Source organism: Lepisosteus oculatus, chromosome 9 (genome assembly GCF_040954835.1).
Source record: "Lepisosteus oculatus isolate fLepOcu1 chromosome 9, fLepOcu1.hap2, whole genome shotgun sequence".
Lineage (NCBI taxonomy): Eukaryota > Metazoa > Chordata > Actinopteri > Semionotiformes > Lepisosteidae > Lepisosteus > Lepisosteus oculatus.
In genome coordinates, this window is record NC_090704.1 from 23,954,294 (window position 1) to 23,974,992 (window position 20,699).

The window sequence follows — 20,699 nt, forward strand, 5'->3', positions numbered from 1 at the left end:
CGAGCCTCAGACTGAGGAGGTGGATCTAGAACATAACAATTCTAGAAAATCTAGAATGTTCTAGAGCAATCTTACACCTGGCCATCTGTATATAGCCATTTGATCAATGAGCCCCAAGAAGTTAGCTCTGCTTACACCCAAAACTATCAACCCCCCCCCCAAAGAAAGGTAGGGGGGCTTTAATAACCCCAGTGACAGAGCCAGAGCACACAGAAACAGAAGAAAAAGGAATGACCAATTTGTACCACAGCACCCAGGAGAGGGTTTGGACACCAGGGACTCTCTACAGTGAGCAAGGGAGGAAGGCTTTAGCATTGTCTTCCTCCCCTCTCTACTCAAAAAATTGACTCAGAGACAAATTGGGGGGCATATTAAAAAACAGACTCAGTCGGGACTGAGGAGGATCCCTAAGACTACACAGAGTTTCTTTGCTATGACAGAAGCAGGCACACCAGGTCTCCAACTGGGGCTGGGTTTGGGAGAATATTTGCAGCTGGACTTTTCCTTTGGAACTCTGGTTTTGGTAACTGGGGTCAAATGGGGCTCTTGAGCTGGTCTGCAATGTGTTCTGTGAGTAAGTACCTCTGGTGGATAAGTTGTAATATTTGTTCTGTGGATTAGGCTATAATAGATACTGGAATTGCAAAGTACTGTAATACAAATGGAAATTATGTAGGATGACTTCTGGTCTGTGGATGCACTAGTGGTTCTGGAAGATAAAAAGAACTTGTTGCTGGGGGAAAAGGTCTTTAGAATTGCTAAGTGGCATAATCAGCTACAAAACTAACTTTTAAAAGCAGTCCCTGCATTTAAAGGCCACGGTTCCTGACATATCTTTTTATAGATAGGTAAGAAGAGTTACCCTAGGGTGTTCAGAGGGCTAAATCAGTTCATATGATTCTTTTTTTTTTCTTCTGCACAAACGAGTTGATTCTCTAAGTCTGTTTAGAGTTTTAGATTGGGAAGGCATATTCTCACCCAAGACATCTTAAGAGAACAAAAGAAAAGTACAGTACGTATATTCCCATAAAATACAGAAAGGGTTAACAATAAATTATTAACCCACGATTTCAGAAATAGAACACATAGCTGGAATTTTAAAATCATGTTCCATTTATTTTACCTTCTAGAGCTTTTAAAACAGTATTAGAAATATTACTACGAGGTGTACGTTTTTACTGTTTTACTAAACCTTACATTTTAAAGCTAAACTAATGCTGATTTTTTAATAATAAAATAATTAATAATAATTCACTACCTAAAAGTTCAAATATATAAACGTATGGATAGTACACTCACAGCTCCAGATCCCGGTTTCTTTCTCTCCATTTTTATCCCTGATCTCGTTCCATTAATCCATTAATTAATTAATCTATTTTGAAAACAAATCCGTCGTGTTCGTGAGCGGTAAAACTTTATTTTGTATAATACGGACTTGAGCATAAACCACGGTATAACCAAAATGTTGTCTATTACGTCAGATCTGCAAAGCAGTTGCCTTATCTGACGTATCCAGCGTGTACAAGTAAAGACGTCATTAAAAGCTGCAGCAGGGAAGCTACAGTATTCGTCCCTGTACGGACTTGTTTTTTTATATATATACTAATAATTAGGTTTTAATGAGAAAATCCAGACAAAAGGGCGATGTCCGATTTAATGTTTAATTTGAATGTCGCCATTCTAACTCAAAGCCTTCACGGTATCAAACCTGTGTGGTCACACGTCCCAAACAGTCTGGCTCTGCCAGTGGAGCCTAGAGACCCCAAAATATAACACACGGTTTGCCTTTTAATAATTTACACCTCTAATCCTTTGGGATGGAAAAGAAGTGTAGAAATGCAATTTTAATTATGGTCAATTCTGGTATTGTAGCCATATATAGTTATACAGGTCTTGTCCTCAACAACTCAGGAGCTGGGTTCGAGCCAATGCAGTGAGGTACGAACTAGGGTGGGAGCGGCGAGGGCACAAGCCCTAGAACCCGAATCCGTTACAATAACAAAAGGACAGACAATGAAATATGGGCTATTTCGAACTCGCAAATGTGAGATATAAAGAGTTACTAAGTCAGAATTCTGAGTTGCTAAGTTGCAATTCTGAGATACCATAGCGCGTTTTTTTTACTCCCTGGCGGGAACGGGCTTCCATAGAAAAGCCTGGAATGCAAGTGCAATCCTTACTTAAGGGGAGCCGGGTTTTAGAACTGGCTATAGTTGCTCACGGACATAGCGTTGGCTTTATGAACTACAACTCCCATAACGCACTACTCAAGTTTACGTCACAGTCCCTATTCTGCCTGGCTGTGGTGACCTCTAGCGGGTCCCTCTCAGTTCTGGCAGCTTTACCGTTGATCTTGTGCACTCACCGGCGCGCGCAAGAGGAACTCATACACGGCTCCCTTTTTAAAGTTTATTTTCTAAAAAATAGAAGAAAATAAGGGAGCGTTTCCAGAAATACGTACAAGTCAGGTTTACAGCAGGCTGGTAGCAAGAGTCTGACTCCTACCCTCGTACATGTTGTTTTCCCCTGTTTACTATAACACCATTTAAACGCGACACAACATAACAACTCAACTCACTAAGAAATTAACTCACAACACACAGACAGTTTTCATCTAGCGACTTAACACAGTTAGCTAACGAAGTTCAATTTCGTCTCTGATAACCCGCAGAGCCCGAATACACTTTTGATACTCTTAAAACAAATATAAACGAGTAAACCTTAAACCGAAACTATGACATCAGTAAACATAAATTTACAGACCTTTTAAAAAAGCCTTATTAGTTCAGATCTTACCTAACAAATTAGAAAGAACCATGGGAGAGAAAGTCAGGCGGACAGCAGGCTGGAAGCGAGGGTCTACCAGCCCGCACGAGGCGCTGTTCCCGATTCCCGTGCCCAGCTGCACATCACCTGGTTGCACAAGCTTGACTTTTCATTTTCATTACTATATTTTCAGGTTGTGTTTTTCATACCACTACCGAATAAAAAACATATTTTAGAGGAAGATGTCAGCTTGATTAAAAAATATTGCTCCTTAAGCCTAGTCCCTTACTGTACTAATTCTGCCACCTACTGGACAAGGTAATAAATAAAACAAGAAGAAAATCATAGAATATAACACCCACATTACAGGCCAGCCAAGTAAAGGGTGTAAGATGACCAGGGGAAGGGTCATTCATAACAGGTATTTTCAGAATGACCTAGTTAAAATACTAGATATGAAACTGAGCAAAATGGCTGCCAAAAAGAATCAGCTGACCCGTATATGAAAAGGGTCTACCCTGAGAAACAATGAGACACAGCTGAGCCGCATCAGGAACCGAAATATAAGTGCCCCGGAGGCAGTGAACAGGGTGGAAGTCGATAAGGTGAATGCGGTTTGGAGGAAGAGAGAGAAGAAAGAGGTTTATGTTAAAGATTGGACTAAGGAATAATGGACTACTGAAATGAGAAAAGGTTTATGGTTTTTGGATTGCAGATATTGGATAAGGATACATCGCGGATTGGCTTTATTACAGACTTTTGGAACTCGGATCGGAGCAGGATTAAGAGAGCGGATTATGGACTGGATTTGGAAGATAATTGGAGGAAGAAACGCCACGAAACTCAGGAAAGAAAAGTGTGGTGTGAGTACTTCTCTCATTTGCATAAACGTTCCCCCGGAGGCATCACAAGGTATATCTGAAGGACTGAAAAGAAGTGCACTGATTGTCACATTATCTAAGGTTGTCTTTTAAAATGTACTTGTATTCCATTAATAGCATCTATTGCATTGTCCGAGAAAATTAGAAATTACTGTATGTAAATTGTTGGAATTGGGTTCCTATGAAAAAGACTTGTGAAGAAACCCAGCTGGGATTCAAAACCCTTGGTATCTCTTCAGAAGAAGAGAATGCAATGTGCCCCAAGCAGTATGATTTTCAAAACACAGATTTAGTACCAGAAAGAAAAAATTTGTAGCTATTTTATACGAACCTTTCATCTTTTGTTTTAATTGTAATACAGTGTATTAAAATGCACGATGCTTTGGTTTTGGGAAGAGAAGGAATAGGAGGGAGAGAGGTAAGAAGGGAAAGCAAACAAAAGAATAGTCCAGAATAGGCTGTAGGCTGTAGAAAAAATGAGAATAGAATATGACGTATTCCAAGGAGAAGTCGGGGAAAAATAAGACCTTAAAAAGAAATCAGCCTATCGCTGTTTGCTGGGAGAATGGATGAATCCTGTCTAATGCTCAGCTGACACCCTGTTAAAAGCAATAAAAGACAATGTTAGTCCTCCGTGGTTAACCTACATTTGTTGTTGCTTTAAAACAGATAACGATGGAAGAACTGAATGACATGGTGGCGTGGGTGGCAGTGTCCATTATCCGAGTGCTGCTCCCAGCCATCTCCCTGTACGATGAAAAGAGGAGCCGGAGGAGAGTCTCCTAATCACCTTGCCTCTGAATTGTGGATGGTGTTCTTGAATGTGTCAACTCTCCCTTATCGGCAAATAAGCCAAGAAGAAAGAATTCCCACCCCAGAGACTGTGCATCTTAATCATTCTGCAGACTCGGAGACTGACAGTGAGACTCTACAGGTTGTCTCTAAAAGCTTGAACCACTTTCACTGGATGTATTGAGTCAGTGTCAGTCTATGGTCTCCATATTAAATGAGATGTAAAGTCTCAAATTGTGCTTAATGAGTATGTTTTCTTTAGTGTTTTAATGATCCTTTCTGGTAACCGAATGGATGTAGTGTTTTTTGCATGGAATGTGCAGCAGCACTGTTTCAGGAGGATATACAAAAGGTAAAATAGTTCATAGCTCAATGGATATGACTTAAAATTGCAGTGGTTTCCAGTACTAAAACTAGTGGTAAAAGGAAATAATTCTATAAAGGTTATGAAGGCTTTAATCCATCCATTTTCTAACTGCATTATCCAATACAGGGTTGCAGGAAAGCCAGAGGCAGGATTCACTCACACCAGGGACAATTTTCACAAAAGCCAATTACTTGAAGACAACCCAAGCAAACACTTGTAGAACATACAAGCCCCACATCTGAGGATGAACTCATGGCCCCAGTGCTCTGAGACAGCACCACTGTGCCACTTCTTATGCTACTATATTCCAGTTAAATACCAGTGTTTACTGTTGCTTATTTTAGCCTGGAAGAGATGCATTATGATCATTTCATACTGGCAAATATTCTTGTAGCACAAGGAAAGCGGTGCAAACATATTTCCACTAGGGGGAACTGTCCTGCTTTGGCAACACAGTAAATTTATGGTATATACATTTATTATTTCTGGATAACCACTGTAAATATAATTTGTCTTCTATTTCCTAAAACAATTCAATATTTCCCACTGTACTGCACACAGTATTTAGCCTTTAGAATTTAATTTGCTCAATGTTAGTACGGTAGAGGTACTATCATTTAACAGCATTCATGAGATACATTCAAACAGAATATTAATTCCATTGGAAGAGGGCCAGGGGAAGGGTCATTTATAACTGGTATTTTCGCAACGAAACGCTGTCTATACTACTGTATAGACCTAGGCAAGATGGCCGCCACGGATACCCGGCTGACCCGCTGTTGGAAAAGATATATACGGCGAAACAATGAGACACAGGTGAGCTCCGTCAGGAAACGGAATAGAAATGCCACAGAAGCACTGAGCCGGGCGGAAGCTGGTAAGGTGAGAGCGTTTTGGAGGAACGAGAGATTTAGGAGTGTACTGGAAGGAATTTCAGAATAACGGACTATTGGATATGGGTTTTGGATACGGCGCGGAGAAGTGTGGACATTCCCATTTGGGGACTTAAGGATACTGGCAACGGATTGCGGAACGGATTTGGAGAGACATACGGACGAAGAACACAGAGGTTCAGTGTGGTGTGAGTTTACACCTATTTCCCCCGGCGACGCCACACCATATATTCAATTGAATCTTTCAAAGAGAACCACCATTTCCCTGCAAAATTAGGCTTTTCTCTGTCACTTCCCAGGTGGCTCTGACAATCGGCTGCCGTTAAATTGTGGCTGTGGGCATCTGTTTCGATGGAGTTTGTGGAGTTTGTACTCCCTCTTTAAGTGTGATATTAGAAATACATTTTTTTTGCTAAAAAACTGCTTTTTACAAATTAAAGATACGGCTATAAACTAATATGACGTTTTGGTTGTGAAGCCTTCTTCAGGTGTGTGGAGACACGTATATTTTTAGACACATTTATTTAAAAAGTAAGAGCTTTTTTTTAAATGGTAAGAATGGTAAATTGTGCCATGTGAAGTTCATTTTTCAGTTTCCACTGTCTACATTCCAGGGCACAGCTTATATGTGGGTTAATATTTACCTATCGGATTAGCAAAGGTTAAAATAAAACAATTGAAACAGGATGAGGAAATGTGCACACACTCCTCTGACATACTCATGAGAGAGAGTCTTTCCCCGCTTGACATGCTTTGAGCTTATAAAGAGAGATCACCCACTGGAGAAGAACACGACTGTGAGTGACATCACTGTGAGGTCACAGGCATTGAGCAGGTCAGAAAATCAAGACTTCAAGGGGAAACTCAATCCTACCCAACATTAGAGACATGCCTACTTTTGCAAGTGCCAGCTTGATAATGGTTTAAGTTCCTTAGATATTTTTTAACTTCAGCTAGGTGTATGGCCTTTGACTTAAAAATCAGTGAATCATTAAGGAATGCTGGAAGGCTTAATAGAATTAAGATATTCTTACCAGGTCGAAACACCAGCACGGCACTGTAACCTTATTCTTTATAAAAATGTGAACATAAACTCTCTTTTAAACTGTACAGGCCTATTACAAAGCCAGTCGAAGTGGACAGCTCCACAGAGTAAACAGTCATATAATCCAATGCTTCAAGTTGATCAATTATGTAGTAACTGTACTGTATATGAAGATGTGGTGATTGTTTTTATTTAACCTTAACCACCTGTTGCATAGGTTGTCTTGTGTTTTGCAATACGTAGTCTGTGGTGTTATTGATTTAGCTAGTAAAAATATATATATTATTCATCCATTGTGTGGTTTCTGCGTAAAAAAAACCCCGCATCCACAGAAACAAAAATCACAGATATGTGCCGAACAGGACTACTAGTATCAATATAACGGCAGCGTCAGTTTTTGTGCTTGATATGAACTGCCTAATGGGGCCACAGGAATAATGGAAGGCAGGTCAGATCCAGCACTTTTATTACAAACAAGCCTTTAAAGAAACACAAACAGAATGTACTTTTATGATTTGAATTATTTGTATATCTCCCCCCCATATATTCAGTACTTAATTCAAAAAATGTTTTTTTAGATGCATGACTTTCTCATGATACATATCCTTTCTAAATACATTTTACTTTTGCTATTAAGGTCAGTAGTGAATAGTTTAGGAACATGTAAAGGTTTATTCCATGCTGAAAAAAGAAAAGAAACATTTCAGCTGTAGAGTCTTCTTCAGGTGTCCGTTCCCGTTTCTTTTCTTCTCCTTTGCGGCCTACGCGTGTTGACGCACTACCTACTTGAGCTACTGCAGAGTTTTCTTACATATTACTTACCACCATTTGCTTTGACTTGGAAAAACTATGCAGTATCTTTTGAAAAACAGCCCTTTGTCTATTTGTGCCAGCCACGTGTTACTGGCAGTCCTCAAATGTGTCAACTACTGTGAGGAAGGCCTTCCACACTCCAGGCCTGCTTGTGCACACAGCCCCGCCTCCTCTTCTCCTTTGACTGATCTCTCGGTTTGTGTTCGCGATGCAGGTCCAGTGCGGACCCCCGCCCTTCATCACACACCACTTGGAGTGGTCCACCATGATGCCGAAAGGCCTGGCCTCGGGCAGCTGCATCGTCTTCACGTTGTACACCTTGTGCGCCACAGAGCAATTCGACGGCAGAGGCCGATGAAGCTTCCCCCAGCTTTTGGCAAAGAAGTCGTCTCCTAAATAGTTAACCAGCAAACCTGAATAGAGATCTGAAATGGAACAGAGTCACAGGTTCCCTGTAAGAATCTGTCCCAGACACACTTTCTACCCAACCAAAAACAGGAAGTGCACTTGCTACCAAAACGTCAAACTGGAACCGAGAACAAGTGAATGTGTATTTCTTCCCCCCCTCTCTGAATGCTGTACTGTATTGGTTGCTACCCAGAACGTTCTTTTTTAAATCAGCACCACCAATATACAGTAGATCAAGTGTGAAGTGTGACATATTGCTTTTGAAGGGCAGTGTTTGAAACTTACTGGATTGTTCCTTTTCTACATAACCTTTTTTTAAATGTATTTAAATGACAACCGTTTCCAATAACCTTTAAAGTAACAGCAGAATGAGATCCTTGGATCAATTAATCAATTTCTTTTCAAAACTAGTTGAGATTAATGGAACAAACTGCACATGTTATTTAAGTCCTGGTTCCTTTCAAGAAACAGCAGGATGAGATCCTTGAATTAACTACTAAGAAATTAGCTAAATGGGCCAAATGTAACCTCTCGTGTTCTTAGGTATTAAATGGTATCTAAAGAAGCTACACAAGTTATATTTTTATCCTTTCTTATGTTTAAATCAACATACCAAGAGAAAAACATTTGATTTAAATTGTTGTATAAATAAAAGATTGAAATATTCTATTAATCAATTTGTTCAAGAATTGGGCTTTACAGAATGTTAATAAAGCACCTACAAACTACCTCAGACACAAATCCTAAACCTAAATTACTACTGAGTATAAATTGATGCTTTACTAACATCCCATAAAATCTCTTTTGAAAGAAAGCGATGCTATGAAACCTTAAATCTAAAGTGTAACCACAGAAACATGTAGGAAAGTTCAGTTGCCAGCTGGCAGATTGAGAAAGTTTCACCAAAACAAAGTATGCTTTTTTTATATAAATACATCTTCAATTGGGAAAGGCTTTGAGTAAAAATAAACTGGATATTGTTCCACAAAATCTTTGTGAGAAAGTGGGTCTTGCTGGCTAGAAACAGCCAACATACAATCGAGTTAGACTTTGTAAAAATTAAATAAATTCAGATTCTGAGAGGCTCAATAAGTGCTTGTTCAGAGTAAATCAGACATTGTTGTCCAAGTTTCAGCAGTGATACATAATTCACTGAATACCAACACCAACAGGGTTGGACACTTTGGGATATCCAAGCGAGCTCAAACGCGTCCGATAACTGCAACCTCTATGACCAGCTGGGCACCAGTGCTCTTGTACTGTTGTCAGTGAAAGAAAAACCATTAGTACAACTTATGCCAACTCTGACACTTAGCATCACTGTGGGGGTGTTAAGCACATATTTTGAAGAAATAAGTACATTTCGTCATCTCTTCCAAGCTGGTACAGGTCTGGAACTGTGATAATTAATTTGTGATTTTAAAATGTAGAGGCATGCAAAAAATTAAGATATTGTTTATGGATAATGGCAACTGTGTTGTTCAATACTGTTTCTGTATTTTGAATTGGAGAATATTTTCAAAAGAAGCGATCAGTTGGGAAAAAAACGTGATCCATAGACTTTACTGATTTTTTTTCTGCAGACTCTAGCTCTGCCTTGAGTGGTGCTCACCGTCATTAAATCTAGAGTATTTTGCAAAGCTGGTGAAAGTTTACCCTGCTAAAGATGTCAGGGGCAGCTGCTTAAACCAAGGCTCTTTCCTGGGATAGCATGTTCTCTGAGCCACACACTGAAGGTCTCTGTGGAAGGTTTGGGGGACGTGATAGTCAAAAGAGTATACATGGATATACTGGAGTTGCACAGCTGTAGAGACAAGAATGAAAAATAACCAAGAGTAAGCATGGCATTTTCATACATCCAGGTCAAATGACCCCTTTCTTTTTCCATTAGTTTGGAGAGTTTCCTTTATTTAGCCACAATACACATCATTTAGATTTAATTAGAAAGTCTAAGGTTATTTTGGTATTTATTTTCATCTGTATACACAATGAGGTGTAAGTCTATTAGTGTCCACCTATTCTCAGGGTTATATTAAGTTTGCATATGAAATTGAACCACCAACAGAAAATAACAGAATAGACTGGTTTTTGCCCACAGGTAAATTTAGAATAGGAAAAGAAAAGGTGCTCCAAACCAGAACAAGAACTGCAAATAACCAATACTTGAATCTTAAAATCTGGAAAAATTGTACCAAAGGCTTTCAGAAAGTGATAGACAGCTGTGATGTCAATGCCATGGACATACTAAAGCTCAGCAATCAAACTTGTTCTTGAAAATGTTCACACAGCTGTATGTACATGTGAACGCCTACCTTTGTCCTTGAAGGTGCTGTATGTGTAAGTCCCGCAGAAGAAGGTCTGTGCATTTTCATGCCCACTGGAGGGCAAGAATGATGTAGAATGATTTTTCACATCTGGAAGTTCTGGGGTGCTGTGAACCAGCCACACTCCTGTCTGTCTAACATCACAATCCCTGAAAAAGGTCACACAAGATATATTCAAATCTCTTATCGTTTTTGATCCGTCTGGTTTTTCAGTTTCAATGTTTTTAAAGGACAAGTCTGCTCTTTTTGAACGGAGTCCATTATCAAGCCTGCTTCCAGCTGACGAAGTCAATTAATCAATTAAGTTCAAGAATCAAACGAACTGTATAATTGATCAAACTAAACAAAAAATCTTCTATTTTGGGCTAGTTTTCAGTTCTCTTAATCTGACTTTTGGCTTTTTTGTCCAACCGAATTAAACTGAACATACTTCATGGCCAAAAGTCAGATTAAGAGAATTGAAAACCATAGTCCAAAATAGGACTATTCTTAATCCTATTAATTGTTTTCATTTCTCTTCAACTGACAATTGGCCATGAAGTATGTACATCTATCTCTTAATCTCAACAATTTAATTTACTGTATTCATTTAGAAATCTGCTACTGTAAATTCAATTCAATAGAGCCCACAACAAGCATCTTTAGTTTTGTTTTACCCAGCAGATGAATTTTTTATTATAAACATCAGTATTATATTGACTTACAGAAGTGTTTTTAAACTCAAGTGATTTTCACCAGGAGAAAAAGCTTTGAAGGCAACAGATTTGTTCTTAGCTTATGTGATGCCTCAGTCAAAGAAATGGAAATGGGAAAAAAAATAATGAACAAAAACAAGATGGAAATATATACTTTAAAGCTTTATGATTCAAGTTTTAAAACCAGAAAACACAGAAAGCTGGTGTTGGTATTCTAAAGACACAGTATATACTTCGGACGTGCCATCATGTCTTGACCATACACAGTAAATCCTAAAATAAATGTTTTCTACTGAATCAATGATTTGGACAACATCTGCAGAATCACACGTGTAAATGTTCTACCCTGAAATAGTGTAAATGTTAAAATATTTTATTTTAGATATATATAAAATTAACAATTCACATCCTGCATATGTAGCAAACATTGCACTTGGCTTTAATCATAGGAATAAGCAAGCAAACCCAGCAAGTATTACAGATACAATTCTATTGTTTGTTGTGCTGTCTATGATGTTTTCCCCCCCATTTTCTGTGTCCTTCTGTCTTGTACATTATAAAATGTTACTTACCTTAAAGTTTGTATTTGTATTGCACAAAAGGCTTTTGAATTATAAGAGAAACCTGTGAAAATAAACAAATCAAAAAGACAATGTATATCCTGACCTCACTTTCTGGGAGATGACACAAATAATAAATAAAGGTTTCTTACCTTTTTATGAATGTAGGACAAAAAAGGCTGCAAAGTCTGCCCCACTGCACTCTTGGAGTCATTCACCAATTTCTTCCCATATACCCAGCCATTGGTATGGTCATCCATGTAGAGGTATCGCAGACCTCTTCCTTTATCGTGGTCTGGCAGCTTATACAGAAGAAACCTGTATGATTCCAAAAACACATAAAAGAGTATCACATCCTGTATACTGCTCTAGAACTGTGACACTGTACAATGTGTCCTGGGTGTTGGACAGTGTTAACTGTTGAGATCACTAGAAAATAAAAAGGGCACTTAAACAATACTAGTGTCTGTTGCCAGTCTGTGGGTGCACTGGTGCTTCTGGGAGATGAACAGAACCTGTGGCAAGAGAAGAAGGGTCAAGCAGCCTTGATCATTTCTAGGTGATGTAGTGGCCTACAAAGCAAAAATAGCTCTTGTTTTTAGGGGTTGCCCATGTTTGACATGAGCATTGTGGCAAAACTGGAATAATCTTATGCGATTAGAGCTCATTTTCTGCATTTTAAACCAGCAGAGCTCTGTAGAACTGAACTGCAGCAGTTGACAAAGAGTCAACAGTTGACTAAAAGAAGCGAGGCAAGGCAAGCATCTCACAAACATTACTCTCCTCAAGAATACATTCTGGTGAATCGTTTCAAAACGAACTATTGAAAGGAAAAAAAGACTTAAAATCCAATAGTTATTCCATTTCTAAATTTGTCACAAGGGTGCTCACCAGCACCGCCAATGCAGACTTCTCTGAAGTCTGCATCGGAATGGACTCCGCTGGAGGGAATTACCCCCAGTTGCTCGCGGAATGGTGACGTTCCACATTCTAACGTATCAAGGCGGAGAGAAGTTGCCATGGAGAATAAAATATTCACGTATTAGTACAATTGAACTTTTTTTAAGTTTTAGAACTCATAATATTGTAACTCATACGGCCACCATTGGTTGTGAGAGCCGGCTTACCAGCGCGGTGACGTCCCCGCCCTTCCCTGTGAATAGCAGGGACCGCAGCCGCCGGGCTGATGGGAGATTTCTCTTTAGTTCAGCTGGCTGGGTCCCTGTCGAGTGCAACGGAGGCCCAGGTTCGAGTCCCCAATGGTGGGGGTTCGACCTGAGGCGGCAGAGGAGAGGGCGCATACCCACGTGAACCCCGGAGCGTTACAATTTTTTTGAAAAAACAAACTTCATTAGGCTACTTTAGATTTAAACTGTATGTATTCTACGTACAAAGTTTTGACAAAGCTTTTATTTCGTCACCCCCATTTCAACTGATGTATATTTATTCATTTACCAGCTTTGTATTCTGTACACAGAACATTTAATGGTGCTCGTATTTTATAGTACAAGCTTTGAGGTATAGCCAAGTTTACCTTATTTAGTTGAATGAAAGCGTTATGTTCCTCATACTGTCATTTTGTACTGGGACAGACAATATGAAATGTATTTAATAGTACACAGCTTGGAATAAGCAGCAATATTGCCAGTGATTCCTTAGTTTACTTCGCCTGTTATGAATCGAGGTTAAGTTTACAACATGAATGAACACAGTATCACTACATTTGTACAGGGATTGACGAGATAAAATTCAATTTAATCAAACTGCAAGCAGACAACGAAATTTAACAGCCGACTTGGATTTCGACCCTCCTGAGCCGTGTGACAAAACAGTGACGTCACGCGAGGGTGTTTTTGTACTAGTGCGCCCTTTAATACTGGCGCACTTGAAGTCCACACTTGCGCTACATTACAGAAGTGCGGATTTGTAGAAATGGCTTAGGGCGCAGGTCAAGAATTGGGACATGGCTTTTATCTCTGAAGCACCCAGAGATTTGGGGAAGGACATTAAACCTTTGTGGCTAAGCAAATAATTAGATTAATTGGGTAGGTAAGAGCCGAGTTGGAATTGAAGATTCATTTAACTGGTGAGTAATTGAATACTGGAGTCACACCTGAAGAAGGCTCCATGGCCAAAACTTTTTTTCAGCATGGAATAAACCTATTACTTGTTCCTTTGCAGCCTACGCATGCTGAAGCAGCTACCCACCTGAACTATCAATGTAACATTACTTTTTCACAACAACTTTATTATCAGAGAACAGATTATTTGATCAGAAATAGTTCCAGTTTGCTGTTTGATTGTTGTACTGTCTTTTAATTGTTTGAATCTTAATTTATGCATTTGTACACTTACCTTTTAAGTTGCTTTAAAAATAATGAGGTAGTGAACATCCCACCTACCTTGACAGGTAACAAACTCTTTGTTTTGTTTTTCTCACATTAAAATGTAGGAGAAAAATGTTTGACACTTCCAAATTTTGTTTAACCTGTTATTAACATTGACGCGTTTAGCCAATTTCCGCCTGAAATTTCCTCCTCCTTAAACACTTGTTATATCTCTGCAGCAGAACATAGCAGGAGCCTGGTTCAGGTCTTAAATTGAAGGTAACCCCCTTGGCTTTGAGGGTGAACAGTCAAATTCCTTATATTTCTTAACGTGTCCACTCAGCAGACAGACATATGAAAAAAAAACAAAAAAACAGCAGGCGACCATGTTTTTTTGGTCTTCAGAGGTCAGATTTTTTAACTTTATGCATGTCAAGAGCCTTGTTCTAGGTGACTACTAGCTTGGATACAAATCTGGGAAAAATTGATCAATTAGAAAAAATTCTACATCATGTTTTGTGAAGACTGAACCTGGAATGAAATTTCACGCCTATAATAAAAAATCCTAAAAATATTGAAAATAAGAATAATAACCATTGCAATTGCTATAAAAACTATTAGGCACTGCTAGAGAGCCTTTATCTGCTGTTATGCAATGAAAAAAACCTCAGACTTGCCTTCTGGTGTGAAAAAAAGGAGCACTGATAAAAAACTGATTGATTACCCCTTCTGAGTCAATGATTGACAGCTAAAAGGCAGGCGGAATGCAGCTCGAGGCTTCTAGAGGAAGTCTTACCCCCTAAGAGCTCTGAATGGCTGAAAATACAATGAATGAAAGCGGTTTTTACTAATCAGATCGCCTTATTTCTACCGGTCGTTCTTCAAACATTTACTATGAAGTCAATAACGTTCAAGTCTGGGTTATTTTGGATATATATCATGCTTCAGAATAAGGTAAAAACATGGGATATATATATATATTTGCTGGTTTTTGCTTTTGCGGTTTTGTTGGTAAAAATGTATAATATTGACATGCTGTGCTGGCCGGGTGTTTTTATTGGGATTCTGCTAGTTCATTAATTTATTGGTTTATTGCATAATAGTGTCATATCTGTGGAAACAAACATTATGGTTTTGTTGTGATGATATTGGAGAATACGTTCATGTGAGAATTTGTGGAGCGGTTTAAAAGAAACGTGTCATCTGGGGGGACAGTGACCACGATCCGGGCAAACAGGTTTTTTCAATTTTTTTATTGATATCACATTACGTTATAAATTATAGAGCTTAACTTTCTGTATGCATCATATGAATATGTTTAGATATTTGTTCTATTTATAGAACACTGCATTAATAATTATTGAACTTAATTTTCTATGTGTGCTTCATATGAAAGAAACTGACCGAAATAACATCATATGTAAACTGACACATTGATGTACTGTACACATGTATGCATAGCCCGTGGGGTGTGATTAATGGGCATTTCGACATAAATTTCTAGTTACGTAAGGGTTTCTAAAACTGACCTAGGACCTCAAGCACTTAACTACCACTATGTACTACTAAGTTGCCTTTTCTCACAAAAACTCTGAAATGGACAATGCGACTTAATTCTAATTGCGTCTTGTATCTAATGAGCTCTTTGAACCTCTTCAGTTGGAGTTTGGATACACAGTACAGAAACTACCATTGTTAAGTCAGTTAATGATTTTCCAGTGGCTTCTGGATCACTTGATGTGCTTTTTATTCAACTAAAATGCTGCTGGTGTCAATCACAGTCCCACACTGGATCACATGGAAACTTCCTTGGTTTAGCTCTTATTTATCAATACCACCACCAGAAACAAATTCATAAATCCTAGTTAAAAGTGATGTTATTGCACTAACCCGAGGTATTACATAGAGATTTGTACTGGAAACGTAACTATTTAATATTTATACACTGGCTCTTGGGCAACGTTTTTACCATTGTGGGCTTGGGTTTCACTGCTATCCTGCTGACAGATTAATTTGAAAATCAAATTCGATTACTACTATTCTGGTTTCTGTACTTTACAGGAGTCTGTCTGAAATTAAGACATAGATACAACAGAACATTTCTGAAAGCAAACCGTGACAAGACTGATATTAGCTCAACAACTGAAAAATTAATGCTATAACATTGATATGTGCCATTAGTTTTTTTGTGTATTATGTGTACTACTATAAGGAGCTTTGAGGGTTATTTAAAAACACTCAAAAATTAACATTATACTATTATTATTGTCCTTCAATGCATAGTCATGAGAATTGTGAAGAGAGAAAATCTCGCAATACTGCACTCACCAATCTGGGCAAGTTGTCAAATTTGCCAAGCATGAACTGCGACTAATAGCACCAATGATCATAAGAGACGCTGACACATCGAGGCCACTCTGCGTGGCCTCTATGAACTGGGCTGTTAAATCTACACTAGAGCTAATGCTGAATTCAAACAATTCGAATTCCTTAATGCCATATCCTCTTCATTAAAGTCCAGGCACTACTGTTTTGTAAATCCTTTAGTCACTTCAAAATCGATACCCAAAATATAAACAAATAATTGTTCCACATAGACATGGAATACTTGTTTATTCTGAAATATAACTGTTCTATCTACATACACTTCACACTTTAAACTATAAATCCCACCATTTTCTAACTGCTTTTTCCCAATACAGGGTTGCAGGGGAGCTGCAGCTTAGCGCAAGGTGGTATACACGCTGGAGGGGACACCAGTCTATCACAGGACACACACAGATAGACACACACAACCTCACACCAAGGCCAATTGCCCAGAAGCCAATTAAACTACCAGCGTGTCTTTGGACTGTGGGGGGAAACCCACGCAAACATGGGGAGAGCATACAAACTCCATGCAGACAGCACCCCAGGTCTGGAATTGAACCCAGGGCCCCAGTGCTACATGGCAGAAGCGCTATCCACTCCACACCCATGCTGGCCCTTTATATAGATTTTAATTTTCTTTTGATTGTGTTCCAGAGTACTTATTCTCAGTAGTCAAAAAGGTAAGACAATGCAAACTGAAAAATTATTTTATTTATTTAAATGTAGCACAAAAGGGACAACAGTGAACACTGATCCACCCCTCTTCATATTATACTCACTGGATATATATGGCATACAGTATATATGGGGAAACAGCCAAGTCCTGTCAGCTGCAAGTGGGCAGGGATGTTTTTGGTAACATTTGGTAGAAAACAGACCTTTTGCTCTTTGAGTAAGCAAAACATGCAGCTATCTGGAACCCGATTCTGTGATTTTTTTAAGGAGCATATTTGTGATTTTTAAAGTGGGCCTTAGTTTCTGATCATTAATATTCATGTTTTGTTTAGGTAAGATGACGGTGCTGTGTTGAGAGAGGTTAATGTTACAAATTACTGCCAGAATTACTTCAGTATACAAACTGCCAAGAACTGAAAAACGCAAGAGAGGTTACAGACACAAGTGGGCTGCTCAAGTGACCGTATTCATTAGGTTGCTAGTAGCTAGTAGTTGACTGACGAATCATGTGAAACTGTCTCTTGTACTGTAGGAATCCCAGGAACAGGTTTATCTCTAGAACAAATCTGACAGCTTGTCCCAGAGACAGTTCGCCCTCTCAATGCATGACATCATCCTGGCGCCCAAAAGCTGACACCAAACAAATAGCAGGTTTAAGTGAAATTGAGTCAGAAGTCCCTACCTTCTGGCCTCCTTCTGGGTCCAGCGAATGCACACACGCTACATACTCCTGCATGGCCTGTTCTTTGCTCATGTCCCCAAGCTGCTTCCAGGCCTGCCTGCAGCATCACAGCACAATGTGTAACCCATCAGCAGCCTTACAGAGCCCAGCTGGTAGAAACTCTTAACCGCTTTTCAGTAGGGCAAATGTTTTGTTTTCTATTTTTAATACAGTTCGGCAAGGAGACTGTGAGTGCTAGAACTCAGCTTCTCGGGTATGTAATTTAGTCATAGTCTATCCCATAAGTTGACTGACAGATCTTACTTGCCTAGGATGTTATTTAGCCTTTAACAACTGAAATCCTACTTACACTCCCTGGTCTGTTGGGTTTCTTACAATATCTGTGAAAGTTCACACATTTACCTTTCTTTTTTTCTGGACAACACTGAAACCTATATTTAGTGTGGGTTTGTGGAGTCGCACAGATTTGTCTCTTGCCTTGTGTAACTTAAAATGAGTTTGTGCACAATACTTTAGCTATCGCTTACTAAAAGGAATACATATTCAACAACTGAAAAGGTATCAATGAGAAGAAGCAAACTTTAAGAATATGATTAGCTAGTCATCATGTGAACACAGGATAACTGGCTGTTTCAAACAGCAAATCCACTGGAATTTAACTGTATTCCTATTTTAAATTCACAGGGGCAATATGCTCACTGTGTGGAAAATGATTCAATTTATTTTTTAAATGTGCTAGATATGATATATATATTTTATTACCCTGTTCATTTATGCCAACTGCTTATTTCTAAATTTTGCATATAAATAATGTATATAACTCAGTATACGTGGCCAGTAGGTTTGTCAGTAATACAAAATGTTTGGAGAGTGGCAGAAAAGTCGTTTTGTACACTTCTATTCAACGTTCGTCAGTTAAAACGATCCCTTGGGGAACTAGAAAATATTGCTAGTGGTTTCTTCATCCAAACGTACTCAGTACTTTATAAACACGAAGGTCACCAACTACATGACAGCAGCTGATTATGCACATGCTGAGTGCAAATTTTTAAGGTTTCAAACTAATTGACCTTGAGCCCGAAAACACATCAAACACGTCTTTGCTTCAGTTTGTTAAAGAGTTGCCAAAGGTTTGGGGTCGCTTTACCTGTTTATACCTGGCGTACAGGTAAAGCAGCTGTTCTCTGCTCGCTGTCTGCACCAGTCCACGGAGCCGCTCAGCTGCCGCTTCAAACTCGGCTTCGAGCTCCGTCTCTTCCAGGCGATACCCCAGGTCACCAGCACCGCAACCTTCCTCCCCGAGACCCAAGTCTGAATCTGAATCTGAACCACCGAGCGGCTCTCCTGTGTCTGGCCGAGCCGGGTCGGTACCTGAACCCGTAGCAGAGTCGGGGGAAGACGATGGAGAGCGAGACGCCATATTGGAGTATGTCTATAAATATAAATGTTATGATCGTAGTTTGTATTTCTCGAATAATCTAAATCAATCTCCAGGAAGACAAATTATATTAAAATTACTCTCTCCTGCAGACAGTATCAAGATGCTGGCTAACCGTTTCAGGACTTGTTGCTCACCGCGGTCCGTTAACTGTTCGCTCCCCTAAGCGGTCCGAAGGGAACCAAAAACACAGAGTAGATAAGTTCCTAGTCCATACAGTATATATACACAGTACAGATGGAAAAAAGAAACGCAACATTTTCTGGAATGAGAATACTATAGTTATAGCTTATGTACTTTCACAAAAAGTTGGCAATTTGTTTTAAGCCCTCTGACCAGGAATACAGCTTGTGCAGTGAGGCATTGCAACTTGCCAATCACACGAAAGTTCATTAGGTGTACTTGTTGGTGCACAGTAGAACGTTGATAGTTCATCTGGCTTGCCTGGTTTTTCAGTAGCCAATTCATTCATGTATCTAATCTAACCCTTTCTTCAGGGATGTCAGGATATCAGCGTCCACATCATAGTTGGGATGTTTGTTCCAGGCCCCAAACCCTTTGAATAAAAATATGCATTTCCCTATTTGGTAGATTATTTAAACCTCTTATATTTTTTAAATCCAAATAGTTTCCCCTAGTTCATGCTGCACTACTAAATCTTATGAAGTGCACTACTGTAGGTCAGTAGCTTTGAGGATTTTGAATACTTACAGTAAATCAGGTCTTGCTATAACTATGAATAGAATTATGAAGGCTAAGACTGTTTTATTTTTTTAATGGTATAGTACACCAATAAAATATTTACAGACAACTAACAAACCATTTTGTGATTTAGTTGAAAAGTGTCTGGTCATGCATGTGGTAGTGTGCTCACCTATTTGAATAACACAACATTATACAAAAACATGAATGCGATTATTTTTATTTCAGAAACAGTAGATCAGCTAGGCAAATGAGGTTCCCATCATTAGAACTCCTTTTTTGAGTTTTCATTGCAAGGAGTTTCCCCTCCATGTTAAACATGTTTGATGGTGGCAGATGGATTATTACAGGAAGGCTCTGGATAAAGCAGTCGACATCTTCGACAGCAACGATGGCTTTTTTGGCATCTTCCTGGAGTTTGGAATTACAGGGATCCCTGGAAACGCAGAGTGGTTTGACATGTCACTGTTCGAGTTTCTTTATTCCATGGCAGCAGGTAAGATAGACTTTGGAAACAGTTCTACCCAGAGGCATCTTACTGTCAGGTTTATTCAATAAGAAGCTATTTGATTAAAGGTGTGTGGTAATTTGGCTATTAGACAACTGTTTTTCAGTCATTTCAATCACATTCATAACTATTATTCCTGTCGTCTTCTATTGGACTATTCACCTCTGATCTGTACTATTACTTGTCCCTTAACCAGTTCAATACACAAATTTCCCTAAATGCCTATTGCCTTTAATTTAAGAAGAACATTATCAAAAGCATCTTTAAAATCTAATCATATCATTTTGTACGTTCTGTGTGTTTACTGCTGTCACTTGTTTGAAGAATTTTAACAAGATGGTAAAGGAAGAATGACCTTTTCTAAAACCATATTGACTACTGCTAGGGTCTTATGTTCATATGAGTGATCCTGTTGTTTAGTTCTAAAGTGGTTTTCATAACTTTACTTGTAAA

The 20,699-nt window shown here is 38.9% G+C and overlaps 1 protein-coding gene, 1 long non-coding RNA gene and 1 pseudogene across 2 annotated transcripts in view; all 3 read left to right on the top strand.

Moving 5' to 3' along the window:
* Window positions 1-20,699, top strand: part of LOC138241222 (acyl-CoA-binding domain-containing protein 6-like) — a 496,682-nt gene that overhangs the window by 329,413 nt on the left and 146,570 nt on the right. The window lies entirely within an intron of this gene.
* Window positions 1-20,699, top strand: part of LOC138241247 (deoxyribonuclease-2-alpha-like) — a 119,495-nt pseudogene that overhangs the window by 87,142 nt on the left and 11,654 nt on the right.
* Window positions 2,792-4,683, top strand: LOC138241140 (uncharacterized). The gene is made up of 2 exons (XR_011190320.1): window positions 2,792-3,629; window positions 4,317-4,683. It is a non-coding gene; the product is annotated as an uncharacterized lncRNA (long non-coding RNA).